The 19,302-nt window shown below is 37.9% G+C and overlaps 1 long non-coding RNA gene across 1 annotated transcript in view; it reads left to right on the forward strand.

Moving 5' to 3' along the window:
* LOC104682271 overlaps window positions 1–19,302 on the forward strand; it is a 95,206-nt gene that overhangs the window by 54,245 nt on the left and 21,659 nt on the right. Inside the window, exon 3 of the long non-coding RNA XR_750675.2 lies at window positions 13,030–13,128. This is a non-coding gene — a long non-coding RNA (uncharacterized LOC104682271). The remainder of the gene's footprint in view (window positions 1–13,029; window positions 13,129–19,302) is intronic.

Consider the following 19,302-nt stretch of genomic DNA (forward strand, 5'->3'; position numbering starts at 1 on the left):
CCATTTGGTAGCATAAAATGGTTCAGAATTTACTTAGTATATAATATAAAATATGGGACTATATAATTTTAAGTTAATAGCATAGATGCACATATATTTATTTTAAAACACATGTCTAAAGGTAACCAAAGTTTGAAGATTTGAATTATTTCCCCCGAAAAGTAAAAAGACTTAAGCATCCTTCCTTAATTCCATACTTGTTCTCCATATTTTAAGCTTATATTTGAACAGTCTAACAACTATTTTACTAGCAACTACTGATAAATTTGCATTTCATTCAATATTGCTTCGCAAGTGTTTGTTCTGCTTTAAAGTTTGTTTTAAACACAGCATCTTGATTACTATTTGACAGTAGAAGGTGAATCATGAGATATTTTAGATCCTATTAAAATTTTTCAGGTCAAGTACAGGTGATGGAAGAATAATCACTACAGGATCTTTATTGTGTATGATGGGACCACAAATAAACTTTGCATCCCTACTCCCAACTTGTTCAGACTTGATTGAAAGCTAACGGGTGAGCTTGCATATTGATTTCCACATACAAGCAAAGAGGTAAAATAACCCCAGCTCATTAAACGTACCAGTGTGGTGGATGAGTTGGCATGTTTTATCTTCTGAAAATAAAATTAGCTAAATTGTAGACATATGGTAAGGTTGTTAATGGGAGAACAGCACAACTAGATGTGCCCACCCTATGGGTCCCTGTTTGTTAGCTATTCAAGATTCTACACATTGATTCTTACACGTCTACATTTCCCACTTGCTGAAGGGACGTTTGCTTTTGGTCTTGAACACCTTCCTTTATTTTCTAATAGTCACACTGCTTTCAAAGTTTGGTAAATACTAAATTTGTTGTTTGGACAAAAAAAATCTTTTTTTGGAAAAAAGAATATATAAAAACTTTATGAATGGACATATTTTATAGATTATGTGTGAAAGATAAATGCTATGAATCTACATTTCACGTCTAGCCATTAAGGAGACTAGGTTTGCCTTTGATTTTTTAAATGTACTATCAAAATATAACAAAAGCTGCCCATTTATATAAAAATGAATAATTGAGCTCATTGTACCACAAGGACCATATTCAGGGAATACTTCCTCTCTCCCTAAAGTGTTCCTACATTTGTGGGGTGTGTGTGTGTGTGTGTGTGTGGTCTTTATATTGGTCTACATTTTATACTAGCTTTTTTAAAAAAACGTGATACTTAAGTCACACACTTCAAAGATGGCCACTGATTAGATAGAAAAATATTCTTTGAAACAATATTAAATGAAAAAAATATGAGATTACTGAATAAAAGCTCACATCACAAATTACTTTGAAGATTTAAAATATTTCAAAGTTTAAAATAGGCATTTATATCTCTAAATCACAGTTTAATCCTCTTTAAATAATATGTATATATGTGTGTTTGCATGTGTGTGTGTATGTATAGATAGATTATTGCTAGATATATATTTAATGTTAAGATATAAGACAGCCGGGCGCAGTGGCTCACGCCTATAATCCCAGCACTTTGGGAGGCCGAGGCGGGCGGATCACGAGGTCAGGAGATCGAGACCATCCTGGCTAACACGGTGAAACCCCGTCTCTACTAAAAATACAAAAAATTAGTCGGGCGTGGTGGTGCGTACCTGTAGTCCCAGCTACTCGGAGGCTGAGGCAGGAGAATGGCGTGAACCCAGGAGGCGGAGCTTGCAGTGAGCCAAGATGGTGCCACTGCACTCCAGTCTGGGCGACAAAGCGAGACTCTGTCTCAAAAAAAAAAAAAAAAAAGATATAAGACAAAAAATTTCAATAACAGTATTTTTACTTTTCTCTTAAATTTACGAAAACTTCTTTAGGAAGTTGTTTACCTTTGTAATCATAGACTTCACATTTTCACTTCACTTCCCTGTCATCTATCTCTCCAATATGATTCCCTCCTCATCTTACCCTACTCTCAAATAAATGCTCCAATACTCTGCTACATTAACAAGGTGATTATTACAAAGTCATGTATGAGCTGCATTCAAAAGCATGAGAGTCCATGTAGAGCATATCTGAGATATCAGATACACCTGAAAAATATAAGTAGAAAGGAATTTCCAGATACATCTGAAAAACGTAAGTATAAAGGAATTTTCAATGAAATATAAAGTGACTACAGGGAAGCCCTGTAGGTAGACAAAAATAATATAAAAACCCAACTCTTTCTATTTCAAGGATTTGCTTTATCTTTTTTGCTTCTGTCTTACCCCTTTCACAACCATAAACCAACCCTTATTTCTGTCCTAGGTGACCTGAGTTGTGCTTATAACCAGGGCACTGTTCTGCAAGGAACCTGCTCTGAGGCTTCCTTGCATAATCTTTAGGATGAATTCCACATAGTCGTCACAGTGACAAAACCCATGTTCTCCTACATTGGAGAGAAGCATCTGATTAGATGTGGGGACTTCAGGCAGAGACTGCTGTCTGTCTTCCTAATTTTGGATACGAAGTTAACTCCTGGTACTTAGAAAACAAATGATTTTAAAAATAACTTCAACCTCTAAAACTCTGATCTTGTTCAACAACCAATGCTTAAAGAATCACAGAATCTCGGAGTTCAAAGGAATCTTCAAAGACACTTTTCTTTTTCTTTTTCTTTTTCTTTTTTTTTTTTGTTTGAGACGGAGTCTCGATCTGTCGCCCAGGCTGGAGTGCTGTGGCGCGATCTCGGCTCACTGCAAGCTCCACCTCCTGGGTTCACGCCATTCTCCCGCTTCAGTCTCCCGAGTAGCTGGGACTACAGGCGCCCGCCACCAAGCCTGGCTATTTTTTTGCATTTTTAGTAGAGACGGGGTTTCACCATGTTAGCCAGGATGGTCTCGATCTTCTGACCTTGTGATCCACCCGCCTCGGCCTCCCAAAGTGCTGGGATTACAGGCGTGAGCCACCGCGCCCATCTTCAAGGATACTTTTATCACCTTTAGCGCATCACTGAAATACAGAAGAGACACCCAGAAGACCTAATAGGACCATTGCCAGCACTACAAAGGTAGATAATGGCAAACTCAATTTTTTTCACCACCAGATTAAATGAGTCAGAAAATCAAGCTCGTGATACAACATTATTTTTTAAAGTTAGATATATTGTTTTGTTTGCTCTCAAAATATTGATCAGAATAACAATCACAATGGACTTTTTAAGGGAGAAAGAAATATAGAAAATGTTGACACATCTGTTAACTACTGGTTATAGGAAGTGTGTTAGATAAAGATGTATTGAAAGTCCTTTATCCAGTTCTTACAGATTTAGCCTAGAAGCTGCAACTAGCAGCAAATAATTTCATTCCCCTTCCCTTTGGTCATCTTTGGCAAGTTCTAACTCTTAAATTTAACCCTATTCTTAAAAAAAAAAAAAAAAAAAAAAAAAAAAACACTATTACAGGATTGGCTTAAAATATAGACAAAATGACAATAAAGGGCCATGAACTACAGCTTAATATTGAAAACACTGCCTCAAAGAACATGCAGTGTTCTTATAAGTGCTCCTTATTTCAAAACACCAACCATTTTGGTTTGAAACTTGGAAAAGGAACAGAACCTTTTCAGCCCCTGCATTGACTTTAGAATCATATCATTATTAAGCATGTTTAACTTCCCATGGAGAATTTGTTAATTATTTAGATCCAGGTTAAGTATATGGAAAAAGGAGCTTGTTGCTATTGTCCTGAAAACCATTCAAACAAGCTACAAATTTTCATGAGGCTGAAGCACTCTTTACTTGCAGCACTAATTTATTTTAGTACATGTAGTGAACCTTACTCTTTTCCAAAAATAATTTGAATCAGTACTTACAGAGAAGCAATTTTTCATCATTTGTGGGGAGAAGAGTGGGTTTTAGACTCCATTGAGAAACTGTCAAAATGCACTTTCACCTAGAGATACTATCTACAATTTCAAAAGTTTGCCGTTTTTGGAACTTCATTCATTAGCTACATATAAGTGACAAAAATTATTTTTGAAATCTACCTCCAGTACTACATGATTTACATGTATTTATGGAATTAAGTCAATGAATGAATCATCATAAGATGTTTACACAAAGTTTGACAGGTAGGGCTCAATTAAGAATAATTTGTATTATCATTAACACATTATTTTATTTTTGCAGGGAGTAGAAAAGGATTCTCTTTAAGATTTTATTGACATTGCATTGAATATATACAGCAGTTTGGGTAAAATTGTTATTTTTAAAATATTGAATTTTCTGATCAGTGTATATACAATTGCTCTCCATTGATTTAGATTTTCCTTAATTTTCCTTTGCAATGTTTTGTAGTTTAAGGAAAAAGTTATGCATTTTTTCATTAATTTTTTTAACTTTTATTTCAGGTCCAAGGGAACATGTGCAGATTTGTTATATAGGTAAATTGCACGTCACAGAGCTTTGGTATACAGATTAATAAGCGTAGTACCCAATAGATAGTTTTTCAATCCTCTTCTTCCTCCCTTCCTTTACCCTCGAGTAGGTACCCATGTCTTTTGTTTGTATCTTTGTGTCCATATGTACTCAATGGTTAGCTCCCACTTATAAGTGAGAACATGTGGTATTTGGTTTTCTGTTCTTGTGTTAGTTTGCTTAGGTTAATGGCCTCCAGCTCCATCAATGTTGCATCAAAGGACGTGATCTCATTCTTTTTTATGGCTGTGTATTATTCAATGGTGCAAATATACCAATTTTTTAAAATCTACTCTACCATTGATAGGCATTTAGGTTGATTTCATGTTGTTCCTATTGTGAATAATACTGTGATGAACATACACGTGCATGTGTCTTTACAGTAGACTATTCCTTTAAGTATACATCCAATAATGGGATTACTGGGTTGAACAATTTTTGCTTTGAGTTCTTTGAGATATTGCCAAACTACTTTCCATAATAACTAAAATAATTTACATTTCCACCAGCAGTGTATAAGCATTCCTCTTTCTCCACAAACTTGCAAAAGTCTGTTATTTTTTGACTTTTTAATAATAGCAATTTGACTAGTGAGAGATAGTGTCTCATTGGGGTTTTGATTTGCATTTCTCCAAGGAATGGTGATCCTGAGGATTTTTTCATATGCTTTTTGGCCACATATATGTCTTATTTTGAAAAGTGTCTCTCCGTGTATTTTCCCACTGTTTAGTGGGGTTGGTTTTTGCTTGGACATTTGTTTATGTTCTTTATAGATTCTAGATGTTAGACCTTTGTTGGATTCATAGTTTGCGAGTATTTTCTCCCATTCTGTAGGTTGTCTGTTTATTATGTTGGCAGTTTCTTTTGCTGTGCAGAAGCTCTTTAGTTTAATTAGGTCCCAATTGTCAATTTTTGTTTTTGTTGTGTTTGCTTTTGAAAACTTAGTCATATAAATTATTTGCCCAGGCCAATGTCTAGAAGAGTATTTTCTAGGTTTTCCTCCAGGAATTTTATAATTTGATGTCTTACATTTAAATTTAATCCACCTTAAGGTAATTTTTATATATGATGAGAGTCCTTTTCCTACTGTTTTCAACAAATTCAACTTTGTTGAAGATCAGATGGTTATAAGTATTTGGTATTATTTCTGGACTCTATCCTGTTCAATTGGTCTATATGTCTGTTTTTATATGAGTATCATGCTGTTTTGGTAGCCTTGTAGTATAGTTTGAAGTTGGGTAATGTCATGCCTTCAGCTTTGTTCTTTCTTCTTAGGATTGCCTTAGATATTTGGTCTCTTTTTAATTCCGTGTAAATCTTAAAATATGTTTTTTTGGTTTTTTGTTTTTGTTTGTTTGTTTGTTTGTTTTGTTTTTTGTTTTTTTTTTTGTTTTTTTTTGTTTTTTTTTTTTACTAATTCTGTGAAGAATGTCATTGGTAGTTTGATAAGAACGACATTGCATCTGTAAATTGCTTTGGGTAACACGACCATTTTAAAATATTGATTCTTCTTATCCATGAGCATGGAATGATTTTCCGTGTGTTTGTGTCATCTTTGATTTCTTTCAGCAGTGTTTTGCAATTCTCCTTGTAGAGATCTTTCACTTCCCTGGTTAAGTTGTATTTCTAAGCACTTAATCTTTTCATGTCTATTGTGCACGGGATGATGTTCTTGATTTGGTGCCCAGCTTGCATGTTGTTGGTGCATAGAAATGCTACTCATTTTCATACATTGATTTTGTTTCCTGAAACTTGCTGAAGGTGGTTATTAAACCAAGCATCTTTTGGGCTGAGACTATTGAGTGTTTTAGATAGAATCAGGGAGTCAAACTATTCCTGTTTACAAATGGTATGATTCAGGGATAGCTTGACTCTCTGATTCTATCTGAAAAAGCCCACAGATTCTCTGGGAAAAAACCCTGCAAACTGTTCCTGTTTGCAGATGATATGATTTATAAATAAAGTATGTTATTTTAAATACATATTTATACATATTTTTTAAATAAATATTAATAAAATATTTATAAATAAAATCACATCATCTGTAAACAGGGATAGTTTGAAACACTCTCTTCCTATTTGGATGCTTTTTATTCCTTTCTCTTTCCTGATTGCTCTGGTCAGGAATGTCAGTACTTTGTTCAAAAGGAGTGGGAGAGGGCATCCTTGTCATGTTCCAGTTGCCAAGAGGAATGCTTTCAGCTTTTGCCCTTTCAGCGTTATGTTGGCTGTAGGTTTTCCATAGATAGCTCTTATTATTTTGAAGTATGTTCCTTCAGTGCCTAGTTTATTGAGGGATTTTAACATGAAGGAATATTGAACTTTTTCAAAAGCTTTTTCTGTTTCTATTGAGATGATCACATGCTTTTTAGTTTTAGCTCTGTTTATGTGATGAATCATATTCATTAATTTGTGTATGTTGAACTAACCTTGCATCCTAGGGATAAATTCTACTTGATTATGGTGGATAAGTTTTTTGATATGCTGCTGGATTTGGTTTGCCAGTATTTTGTTGAGGATTTTTGCGGTGATGTTCATCAAAGTTATTCATCTGATGCTCTCTCTTTTTGTTGTGTCTCTGCCAGGTTTTGATTTCCCCTTAATTTCACTATTTGCTTAGCAGTCATTCAGGAGTTGGTTGTTTAATTTCTGCGGAATGGTATGATTTTGTGGCATTTTCTTAATATTTCTATTTTTATTGTACTGTGGTCCTAGAATATGTTTCGTGTGTGTGTGTGTGTGTGTGTGTGTGTGTGTGTGTTTAATTTGTTTAGGATCATTTTGTGGCTGATTGTGTGGTCGATTTTAGAGCATGTGTCATGTGCAGATAAGAAGAATATGTATTTTGTTTTGGGGTGGAGTGCTCTATAGATGTCTATTAGGTCCATTTGGTCCAGTGTCAAGTTCAGGTACTGAATATCTTTGTTAGTTTTCTACCACTGTGATCTGTCTAACATGGTCAGTGGGGTGTTGAAGTATCCTACCAGTATTGTGTGGTTACCTAAGTCTCTTTGTAGGTCTCTAAGTGCTTGCTTTATGAATCTGAGTGCTTCTCTGTTGGGTGCATATATATCTTAGGATAGTTAGGTCTTCTTATTGAATTGAACTCTTGACCATCATGTAATTCCCTTCTTTGTCTTTTTGATCTTTGTTGCTTAAAAGTCTGTTTTGTCTGAAATTAGAATACCAACTCCTGTTTTTTTTCTGTTTTCCATTCATTTGACAGATCTTTCTCCACTCCTTTACTTTGAGCCTATGGGGTCACTGCATGTGAGATAGGTTTCTTGAAGACCACATACTGTTAGGTCTTGCTTCTTTATCCAACTTGCCATTTATTTAATTGGGGCACTTAGCCCATTTCCATTCAAGGATAGTATTGATATGTTTGGATTTGATCCCGTGATCATGTTTTTAGTTGGTTATTATACAGATGTGTTTGTGTGATTGGCATGTAGTGTCACTGGTTTATATACGTAAACATGTTTTTGTAGTGGCTGGTAATAGCCTCTCCTTTCCATATTTAGCACTCCCTTCAGGACCTCTTGTAAGGCAGGTCTGGTGATAAAGAATTCCCTTAGCATTTGCTTATCTAAAAGGGTTATTATTTCTACTTCACTTATGAAGTTTAGTTTGCTGAATATAAAATTCTTAGTTGGAATTTCCTTTCTGTAATAATGCTGATTATAGGCCTCCAGTCTATTATGGCTTGTAGTGTTTCTGCTTAAAGCTTCACTGTTAGCCTGATGAGGGTTCCCCTTTGTAGGTTACCTGCCCCTTCCCTCTTGTTGCCTTCAACATTTTCTTTAAATTTGACCTTGGAAAACCTGATAACTATCTGTCTTGGAGGTAGTCTTCTTTTGTAGTATTTTGCTGGGGTTCTCTAAATTTCCTGAATTTGAATGTTGGCCTCTCTAGTGAGGTTTGGGAAGTTTTCATGAAACATGTCATGAGATGCTTTCCAAGTTGCTTGTTTTCTCTGTTTCTCTTATAGGAACATCAGTGAGTCATAGATTTGGTCTCTCTACACAATTCCACTTTTCTCAGGTCTTGTTCATACTTCTTTATTACTTTTTATGTATTTTCAACTGACTGCGTTGTTCTGGTGAACTTGTTTTCAAGTTCTGAGATTGTTTCCTCAATTTGGATGAGTTTCCTGTTAATACTTGCAATTGTAGTCTGAAATTCTTGAAGTGAGTTTTTCAACTCTATCAGGTAAGTTAGTTTTTTTCTTCAAATGGCCATTTTGTCTTCCATCTCCTGTATTATTTTACGTATTCCTTAGAATTGTTGAATTGGGTTTCAACTTTCTCCTCAATCTTGATAATGGTTTCAGTCTACATTCTGAATTCTATTTATGTCATTTCAGTCATTTCAGCCTGGTTAAGAATCGTTGCTAGGGAACTAGTGTGGTAATTTGGAGGTAAGAAGACACTCTGCTTTTTGAGCTTCCTGAGTTGTTGTGCTGGTTCCTTCTCATCTTTGTGGGCTGAATTTCTTCAATTTTTGAAGTTGCTGTTCTTTGGATGGGATTTTTCTACTTTCATTTTCATATCCTTGGTGGGTTGATTATGGTATAAGGTAGGTTTAGTTAATTGACTTCATTTCAGGAATATTTTAAAGGGCCAAGACTCAGCTCAGCACTCTGGGCTACATGTCCTCACTCTGTGGGGCTGGTATAGGGACCTTTGCCTTATTCTCTGTTCCTGTGACGTTAGGATCCTGTTGCATAGGAGAGGTCGAGGTGTTCCCAGACTTCTGGCCACAACACTTCAATGGATGATATCAGTCAAAGCAGTTTTTTGGGTGGTAGCGGCAGGATCCAGGCTCATTCACAAATGCCAGCAGCAGCAGTAGCATGCAGGACGCATGCTCATGATCTCGGCAGGGCATGGGCACAGGGCTACCAGCCTCTGTGCAGGCTTTGGCTGTGGGAGCAGTGGTAGCATAGTGTGAGGTGGAACCACTAGCATCTGTCTGCACATTTGCACTGACAACAGTCTTGGTGTGGGGGCAGGGCACTGGTAAGTGTGGGGCTGACAGCCTCTGTGCATGGGTTTTCTCTGGCAGCAGTGGCAATGCAGAGCCACTGGCCTTTGTGCATGCATTTGCACCAGCGACAATGGTGGTGCAGGGCAGGGGAGTGGACGCACTAGTCCCCATGTGCATGTTTGCACCAGCAGTGTTGGTATGGTGAAGGAGAGAGCAGGGTGTGCTTATACCATCAGCACAGTGGGTGTACATGCGCACACACACACACATGAACCTCTTGCGGAGGAGAGATGAGGTCCACCTGTGCACACATGCACCAGCAAAGTAATGGGAGCCATGGATGAATGTGTGCCAGCAAACAGGCATGAGAGAGGCTGCTGTGGGGAGAGGGTGTGAGTGGGCTGGTGCATATTGATGGAGCTCTCCAATGGCCAGGTGCATTTTGTCAGTGCAGCAGTTCTCATGCAGGTCCCCAGGAGTCATCCCAGTTGGGCATCCAAGGCTGCACTGCAAGCCGGCACAGGCAAGCTAGGACCCTGGGAGAGACCAACAGACAAGGAAGTGCTCAGGTTGGACTGGTCCCATCTCACTGGCAAGAATGCCCGGCTATCTTCAGGTCCAATGATTACCCTAAGGTTAAAAATTTCCTAGGGGAGCATGGTAAGCCTTGAGGGGTTGGTATCCCTGGCCATGCTCCGCTGCAGATGTTCTCACATCAAACCCTCTGGGCTCTGCACAGGTTGGAGTCTGGCCCCTACCAGCTCTCTAAGCAGCTCTCCATGCCAGCTCAAGTGTCTATAGGGATTGTGGGGTCTCCTGCTGCCAGGATTCCAGGGGTCCATGGTGAGAACAGGTTTCTCCTTACCTGCTCAAGTCACCCCTTCCCCAAGAGTCCTTGGGGGCCAAGAATGAGTGTGCAGTAGCCCCGTGTAGGGTTCCCAGTTTTCTCCCTCTTAAGCCCAGTGTCTATGTCCTCCCTCTGTCTGCTCTGAATACCTTCCCTTTGAAGACCTAGTGGGAGTGCACCAGTCTTCCTGATGTCCCAGTCCCTCAACGGCAGATGTTCCTCCTGGCTGCGTCTAGTCCACCATCTTGCCTCTGTTCCCATATTTTCTTTAAAGACATAAGAAAATTCTTCCCATTCAAATACAAGAAGTCTATTCTAAGTTGAATATGAAAGAATACACACACACACACACACACACACACACACACACACACACATATATATACATACTACCAGTGGTAAAAGATATTGTTGACTTTTAACCAAATACTCATAAATCAAAATACAGTTGGCCCTTAAAGAACACAGGTTTGGACTACATGGGTTCACTTACACATAAATTTTCCTCCAGCTCTGCCACCTCTGAGGCAGCAAGAACCCCTCCTTTTCCTCCTTCTCCTAAGCTTAATCAACATGAAGATTGTGACGATGAAGACCTTTAGGATGATCCACTTTCACTTAATGAAATATAAGTAAATATATTTTCACTTTATTTCAATTTTCTTAATACCATTTTGTCTAGCTTACTTCATTGTAAGAATACAGCATATAATTCATATAACATACAAAATATATGTTAATCAACTGTTTATGTTATCAGTAAGAATTTCAGTCAACAATAGCCTGTTAGTAGTCAAGTTCAAGGGTTAATTGTAACCACAATAACAACAAAAGCATTTGTTCCGTTTTTAAGATATTCTAGATTTCATCTTCTTGAGAACCTTATGAGGAACATAATACTGTACAAATATCTCCATTATACATGTGAGTGAATTAAAATTTGAAGAAGTTAATGTAGGGGAGTGAAAAATGGCTTCCTTCAAGTCTTCTAGGTTCCTTGGCTGGAATATGAATTAAATTGATATAAGACATAAGATTAACAGGAGGAAAATATATTTAGTGATGTACACATGCATGGGAGTTCCACAAAATGAGACTTGAAGAAGGATCGGATGACTAAAGCTTCTATAGCATCCTGGGCTACAGAAAGGAACAGGGACTTGGGGCTTCTGGGAGGTGGTGGCACAAGTCATGGGAGGCTGAAGGGAGGAGTCCTGGTGAATACACACCTTGTTATGCAGATTAAAGCCTCTCAGGTAATGGAAACTATCAGGATCAGTGCTAGGTGAATAAGGGTAGGGGATGGTGTAGGAAAGTGAATCCCAGGAGGAAAAAAAAGGTTCTAAAGCAGCCAAGTGCCCCCTAAATGCCCACCCTTTTGTTCTTAGTCCCCAGTGCAGCCTCTGTTCCAGTTAACACCTAAAGCATGCATGTCCTGGAACTTGCCTTCAAATTGTCCTTGTGGAGGTGAAGATGGCTTCCCTGCTCTAATTGAACTAGGCTACAGTTTCATAACCTGTCTGCACCTCTCCAGTGGTATTAATTAATTTGTTCAGAATTCTATTTATGAATTAATGCATGAATTTATTGAGCATCTTCTTAGTAGTAAAGGTCAAAGGTAAAGTCTGTGGGCTCATTACATAAGTAGATGGACAGTCATGTGAACCACATAATATAGTGTGACAGTACAAGAACAAGATACGTAACAAGAAGCAACCGTAAGGAAAAAAAAAAAAAAAAAAAAAAACAATGAACTGGGAGGTGTTGGGGTGGAGAGTCTGGGGAAATTTTTACTAAGGTATTAGAAACCTTTGAGGTGAGTGTTCAAGATAAACTTAATGTTAACCCAATCTCTGCAGTGCTGCCTGATCCCTATAAGCCTCCCAAACTCCACAATGTTCAGCTAGCCTGTAGCATACTAAAATGTGAGCATTTGCTTAAAAAGCAAAACTAAGAAATGAATGAATTGGGTTTACGTTTATTTTTGTGGGGACAGTTCCAGCTTCTTACAAAAATGAAGTAAGTGCAGCAGAAATGAGTGTTTGGGATAGATCATGGAGATCATGGTAAATATTTTACCCTTCACCCTCTGCCTCCAAAATGTCTATAGCAGATACCATTTAGCAGCAGCCTGATAATTAATATTAACCAGAGTAGTTACTTTTTCTTAACACAGACACCTGACTCGGTGTTCTGCATATACTCATAATTCTTCAGAATAGGTACTAGTCACCCCATTTTAGATGTAGTTAAGGACATTTTAATTCAGGGACTTGTCCAGGTCACAGTAAGTGCCTGAGCAAGGATTGATTGGGCCTAACTTCTGTTCCTTGTGCACACGGAGAGGAATCTCCATATTCCTAGCTGCAGCAGCTGCCAACAATGAGATGTGCACTTCCCCTCCACAAGTACAGAAGAAAACCTGAGCCAATGCCATTGAGTTTTGATAAATGTATACTATCTCATGGCCAAATATTGCAAAATGCCCTCATTTAAATTAAAAGCATGAAACTAATGTCATGTTTTAGCAAGATATTTAGATCTATTCCCTCTCCCTCCCTGCAATAAAATTAGGGCTGTCATTTATTGCCATTGACAAAATCCTTATCTTTCATTAGCAAGTAAATAATAAACTGAATTCCTTAGACATGACTTCACAACATAGACATGGTGTCTTTATTTACAAAATTCCTACATACAAAGTAGTGAAGTGGGACTCCTTTCCTAAAGGCAACCTAACAACTATTGGTTCATCCACAGTTCCATCAAAGGAGGGATCTTCCTACTGACCAGAAGACCTGAACAGCCTGAGAATGATTCCTTTCAACTCTGAGAGAAGAAGCTACAGATGAAGAACAAGTAGGATGGTGAAGTGCTTAATCAGTGGCTGGGCAATCAATAAACACAACAAACAGGTCAAAACCATTGAACTGAATTAAATTGACCTTATATCTTTGGAGAAAAGCCTAAAGACAGACAGAAAGAGAGCAGGCTGGCCAGGCATAGTGGCTAACATCTGTAATCCCACCACTTTGGAAGGCCAAGGTAGGTGGATCATCTGTGGTCAGGAGTTTGAGACCAGCCTGGCCAACATGCTGAAACCCTGTCTGTACTAAATATACAAAAAGTAGCCAGGCGTAGTGGTGGGTGTCTGTAATCCCAGCTACTTGGGAGGCTGAGGCAGTAGAATTGCTTGAACTTAGGAGGCTGAGGCTGCAGTTAGCAGCCTGGGCAGCAGAGTGAGACTCCATCTCAAAAAGAGAGAGAGAGAGAGAGAGAGCGCAGGTTAGGGTTGCATGGGCTTGTCATAGCAAAGGAAATCCAGGAGTTAAGAAATTTTAGATGATAGCTTATCAAAGACCAGTTAGAGATGTATGCGTCTTCAATGTAAGGAGGCTTCAACAGAAAGAAAAATAGTATTGTCTGTATGTGTATAGTGTTTGTGTATACAGAGAATTTTCTGTGCCCTTTTCCTTCTCACTCTGTTTCCCTGTCTGTTTGTTCTTTTTCTCAGCCAGTAAGCATAACCAAGTTTTCTTTTACTATCAAGCTCCCATTCAGTTTTGTTCTCCTCCTTCTCAAACTTTCTTACTTCTTGTTCTCTGCTCAATGTGTAATTTGTCATTGTTCTGCTGAACTTGCACTGTTGACTCCTTAATTGCTTATTTCTCTAATTGTAGGTATAAGAATCTTGATCTACAAACTCAGATGTACAAGAAATATATCACAATTTAATTTAATACATTGATTCTTTAAATCTACCTAATTCTAGTTATAAGCCATATCTTACTTAGCTCTTAAGATAATCAATCTCCATCTTGCAAGATCCTCCAGGACCTTGCACTGAAGAGATCTTTAAAGTCTTCTGTGACGCTGGTTAGAGACAAGCAATTTCATGTTCAAGCTGACATGGAGCTTTTTAGTGCAGATTCTCTGATGCTTTGAAATCATTTACTCCTGGGACCAAGACATCATTTTTGAGAATGAGAATCTTGTATCTAGGGTTCAGCATCTCTGACTTCATCCATTCTAAAGTGTAGGATCTCCACAGAACACCAAACAAGGCAGGGAGCAGGGTGTGTCTACTGAAGGACTCACCCACCTTCCCCTTTTAGGAATATGGTGGACATGTTCTCATTGTCTCCTTGTCCTCAAAAGAATTCCTCACTTTTGCTCTTATTTATGGTATCTACCATGATCTAGGCTTTCGGGAAAAAAAAAAAAAAAAAAAAAACCTGTGAGAAACTTCACTTCAAGTGGCTCCTCTTCTTCCCTTAAAACTTGCTAAGACTAGAAACAATACTTAGCATTGGCATGTGGAAAAAGAGAATTCTGTAAGAATAAAACATTGGCTAATCCCACCATAAGTTATCCTACCACAGAACCTATTGAGCACTTTCTTTTTTGTCCAGGTAAACTTGACCTAATTGTTCTGGTCACCCAAAGTCCACAGTTTACATTAGAGTCACTCTTAGTGTTGTACATTCTATGTGTTTGGATAAAGTCTTAATGACATACATTCATCATTGTAATATAATACAGAGTAGTTTCACTGTCTAAAAATCCTCTATACCCCATCTGTTTCTTCCTCTTTTCCTTCTATCACCTAGAAACCACTGGTACTTTTTATGATCTTCCTAATTTTGCCTTTTACAGAATGTCATGTAGCTGAAATTATACAGTAGATAGCTTTTTAAAAGTGGCTTCTTTTACCTAGAAATATGCATTTAAATTTCCTCCATGTCTTTTCATGGCTTCATAGCTCATTTCTTTTTAGTGCTTAATAATATTCTATTGTCTGAAATCAACTGTTTACAGTTGATTTATCCATTCACGTATTAAAAAACATTTTGGTTGCTTTCAAGTTTTGAAAATTATGACTAAAGCTGCTATATACAACCATGTGCAGAATTTTGTGTGGACATAAGTTTTCAACTCATTTGGGTAAATACCAAGGAGTGTCATTGCTGGATTGCATGAAAATAACATATTTAGTTTTGTAAGAAATTGTCAAACTGTCTTCCAAAGTGGCTATATCATTTCACATTCCCACCAGAAATGAATCAGAGTTCCTGTTGCTCCACATCTTCACCTACATATATCATTGTTGGTGTTTTGAGTTTTAACTGTTCTAATAGGTATGTAGTGATATCTCATTGTTGTTTTAGTATGCATTTCCTGATGGCATATGATGTGGAGCATCTTCTTACATGTTTATATAACTCTCATATATATTCATCTCTCTCTCTCTATATATATGTATTTTTACAGAGTTGTCTGTTAAAGTCTTTGGTCCTGGACCTAATTTTGATGTTGAATATGATAGAGCAACCTTTTTTTTTAAAAGGACTTTGGCCTTTTGTCTGCAATACAAGGGCATTCTCCTGGTATTCCCTAGCTATTCCGACGTTTTCTTCTCTATCTCATTTATATTAAATACTTCCCACTGACTCCCTGACTTTTGGTTTTCTCAAGGTTCCCTTGACAGCTTTCCCTGGGAGGACTCACCCACAATTATGGTTTCAACTACCATTATCTCAATCCCTGTGTTATCTAACTCAGTACATTTTATGCAAATGCTCAAGCTGGAAACATAAGAAATATTTTTGACATCTTTGTCTTCTTCACCCTCACTCCCAAACCTCTTTATCAGAATATCTTGCTAACTTTCCAGCTCAATCGGTATGCAAATGACTCTTTATCTCACTTTCATAATGTACATTTCCTTTGAGAACATTCAGCTCTATTACATAAGCATCAAATATAAATCATAGGCAAAATGTTTAATATGTTTCAAGTACAAATATGAACCCAGTAAGCTAAAGCTTGTAAGGCATGGGCAGAATTATTCAATATGTCAAGGGTAAGTTAAGTATACAACATATAAAGCATAAAATAAGTAGTTAGCAAGTCAAGTATATATGTGTTAAACAGAGAGAGGAATGGCAGGACCACAAGATACTGAATATTCCTCAGGCACTTGAGACTAAGCCTGCAAGAGGCACTAAAATTTTCAAAATGTGCTAAATATACATAACACCTAGTAGTCATGAGATCTTAATTCAGTTACCTATTGATTAAACCCATTCTGATGCATGTGACCTTCAACCAAGAAACACATATGAAATTCCTGAATGTTCATCCAACTAATTGGCAAACTGCAACTAACTGCACATACTTCTCTTTCAGTATCTTTGATAGAGGTAGTGTCTGCTATTGATTCAGGGCAACTTCTGTCCATGATTCACCATCAGCAAGGGAGACTGATGTGGAAGAATGAGAGAGAAAGAGGAAGAGAGGGAGAGTTAGAGAGAGAGAGAGAGAAGACATAAAAATATTGAATACCCCAAAAATTCAATTATGTGGTTCTTTACTCAACTTGCTCCCTATTCTAAATGTGTTATTTTATTCTTTCACTTTCCCCATAGTTCTGCTTGTGTGGTTTAAAATTGACTTAATGAAGTGGTGATTCAGCTTCCACTGTGAGAAAGACTCACAGTGGAAACTGAATCATTGCATCATTTTTTTTTTACTTGACACCATCTTGTATCAACATCCTAGAGCCTCTTTCATCACTCTTCACTTTAGCCTTCCAGCTCACCTCCGTTACCTCCATTACTATCTGCCCCCATTCATCAGTCAAATGACAGCCAGACTGATCTTCTTAAGATACAATTTGACCATGTTCATTCCAAACACTACTGAACACTTAGCACGTGCCAAGTATGATGCAAGGTCTAGGGATAGAGCACATACAGCTGTCTTCTCTATCACAGGTTTAGCTTTAGTGGCTTTGGGGTAAGGTAGGGTAGAAAGTAAGGCTTTATTTACCAGGTAACAAATAAATAATCACATAAGTAATTTGAAAATTTCAATTTTAGTATGTGTTATTAAAGAGAGGTAAAGGTTTTAAAACAGAAGTAACAAATAAAGATTGAGAGGAAGATTGGGGAAGATCTCCCTGAGGAAGTAAGCTGAAGGGCAAAAGAGAAGGAATTAACAAGAGGTAGAGAGGGTACAGCCTTCTAGCTGAAGGACTAGCAAATGAAGGAGGTTGAGAGCCCAAAGGAATATAGCACACTTCAGAGATTGGCAAGAAAGCCACCGGTGCCTTTAATTCATTTTACTAGAAGCTGAATGGCCTGAGATGAGGTTATAAATCTGGATAGAGAGAAATCATGCACCCATTTTAAAGATGTTTACCTTTATTCTAAGAGCAATGAGAAACCATAGAGCAGTTTTCAGCACAGAAATGACATATACTGATTAATGTTTTAAAGGTTAGATTGAGTTTTGCTTGAACCAGGGCAAATGGAGAGAAGTTCAGTTGTGGATAAGCCATTGTCAAGCCTGAGCAAATGGTGGCCTTGCTTAGGCTGTGGACAATGAAGAAGAAAGTGAATGTTTGCTTTTGAGATTTAGCTTGTATACTTAAAATTCTACAGAAATCACCAGTGAATAAATATTATTGATGAACCCATTTCTAGCAAGAAGGAAAAAATGTTTAAAACAAAAGTATTATTCTAATTGTGACTTACTATAGTATGATACAAAGCAAAATAGTTCTCCTTATCATCTCCCCACATGAAGACATTTTTATTTTATGTAACTTATCATTGTTTGGTTCATTCACTTTAATCTATTGGAGGGGATTCCAAATTGTCTACAGGATTCCACCGTCTCCCTTCTTTAGCCCTTTCCCGTTAAAACTAATGACTACTTAAAGTCTACAGATCTGGTCTTGCATAAAAATCACAGATGACTCTCATTGCTTAAAATGCCTTAAACAATTTTAAAAGCTTATTTTCAGGCCGGACGTGGTGGCTTATGCTTGTAATCCCAGCACTTTGTGGGTGGATCACAAGGTCAGGAGATTGAGACCATCCTGGCCAAAATGGTGAAACTCCATCTCCACTAAAAATAAAAAAAATAGCTGGATATGGTGGCACACATCTGTAGTCCCAGTGACTTGGGAGGCTGAGGCAGAAGAATCGCTTGAACCCAGAATGCAGAGGTTTCAGTGAGCCAAGATCATACCACTGCACTCCAGCAGCCTGGTGCCTGGCGACAGAGTGAAGACTCCATTTCAAAAAAAAAAAAAAAAAAAAAAAAAAAAAGCTTATTTTCAACTTGCAAATGAAAAATAGAAAAAGACATGAGAATCTCTGCATAGAAATGTTTTCCTCTAAGCAACTAAATTCCTTTTATTTCCTCTCCCTATAATCTCCATTTCAAATCTGAAAACCCCACACACCCCAATTGTGAATCTTTGATTTATAAAACTGAGAAACTTCCACAATCTAGCTCTAAGTTACATTAAAATAGTGTCATCTTCTGCTTCTCTTCACCATGCCATCCTACTCGCTTTTTCCAAAAGAAGCACTATTAAATTTCATCTTTTATTCCCCCAGAATGGTTTCTTTCACTTTCTCTCTAGGTATTAAAAAACCTACTCATCATTAAGTACATAGCAATTGCTAAATTTTTTGACACCTTCCTCATTTTTCTAGGCAAAGTTTTTTTCCACACTGTAGTATGTTCTTTTCTGTCATGTAATGACCTGTGAAGGTTTGCCTTGCGTTAAGCTTATTTCTGACTCTGAGAAAAATATGAACTTTCTGAGGAGGAAGGATGCTTGTGGTCTACCCTAGAGCCTAGTCCATTGTCTGATATATAGTGTGTGCTTGGTTATTTTTATAAACTCTTTTTTTTTTTTTTTTGAGGCGGAGTCTCACTCAGTCGCCCAGGCTAGAGTGCAGTGGCCCGATCTCGGCTCACTGCGAGCTCTGCCTCCCGGGTTCACGCCATTCTCCTGCCTCAGCCTCCCGAGTAGCTGGGACTACAGGCGCCCGCCGCCACGCCCGGCTAATTTTTTTGCATTTCTTAGTAGACACGGGGTTTCACCGTGTTAGCCAGCATGGCCTCGACCTCCTGACCTCGTGATCCGCCCGCCTCGGCCTCCCAAAGCACTGGGATTACAGGCGTGAGCCACCGCGCCTGGCCATAAACTCTTTTTTTTTTTAATCTTAATGT

Source organism: Rhinopithecus roxellana, chromosome 9 (genome assembly GCF_007565055.1).
Source record: "Rhinopithecus roxellana isolate Shanxi Qingling chromosome 9, ASM756505v1, whole genome shotgun sequence".
NCBI lineage: Eukaryota > Metazoa > Chordata > Mammalia > Primates > Cercopithecidae > Rhinopithecus > Rhinopithecus roxellana.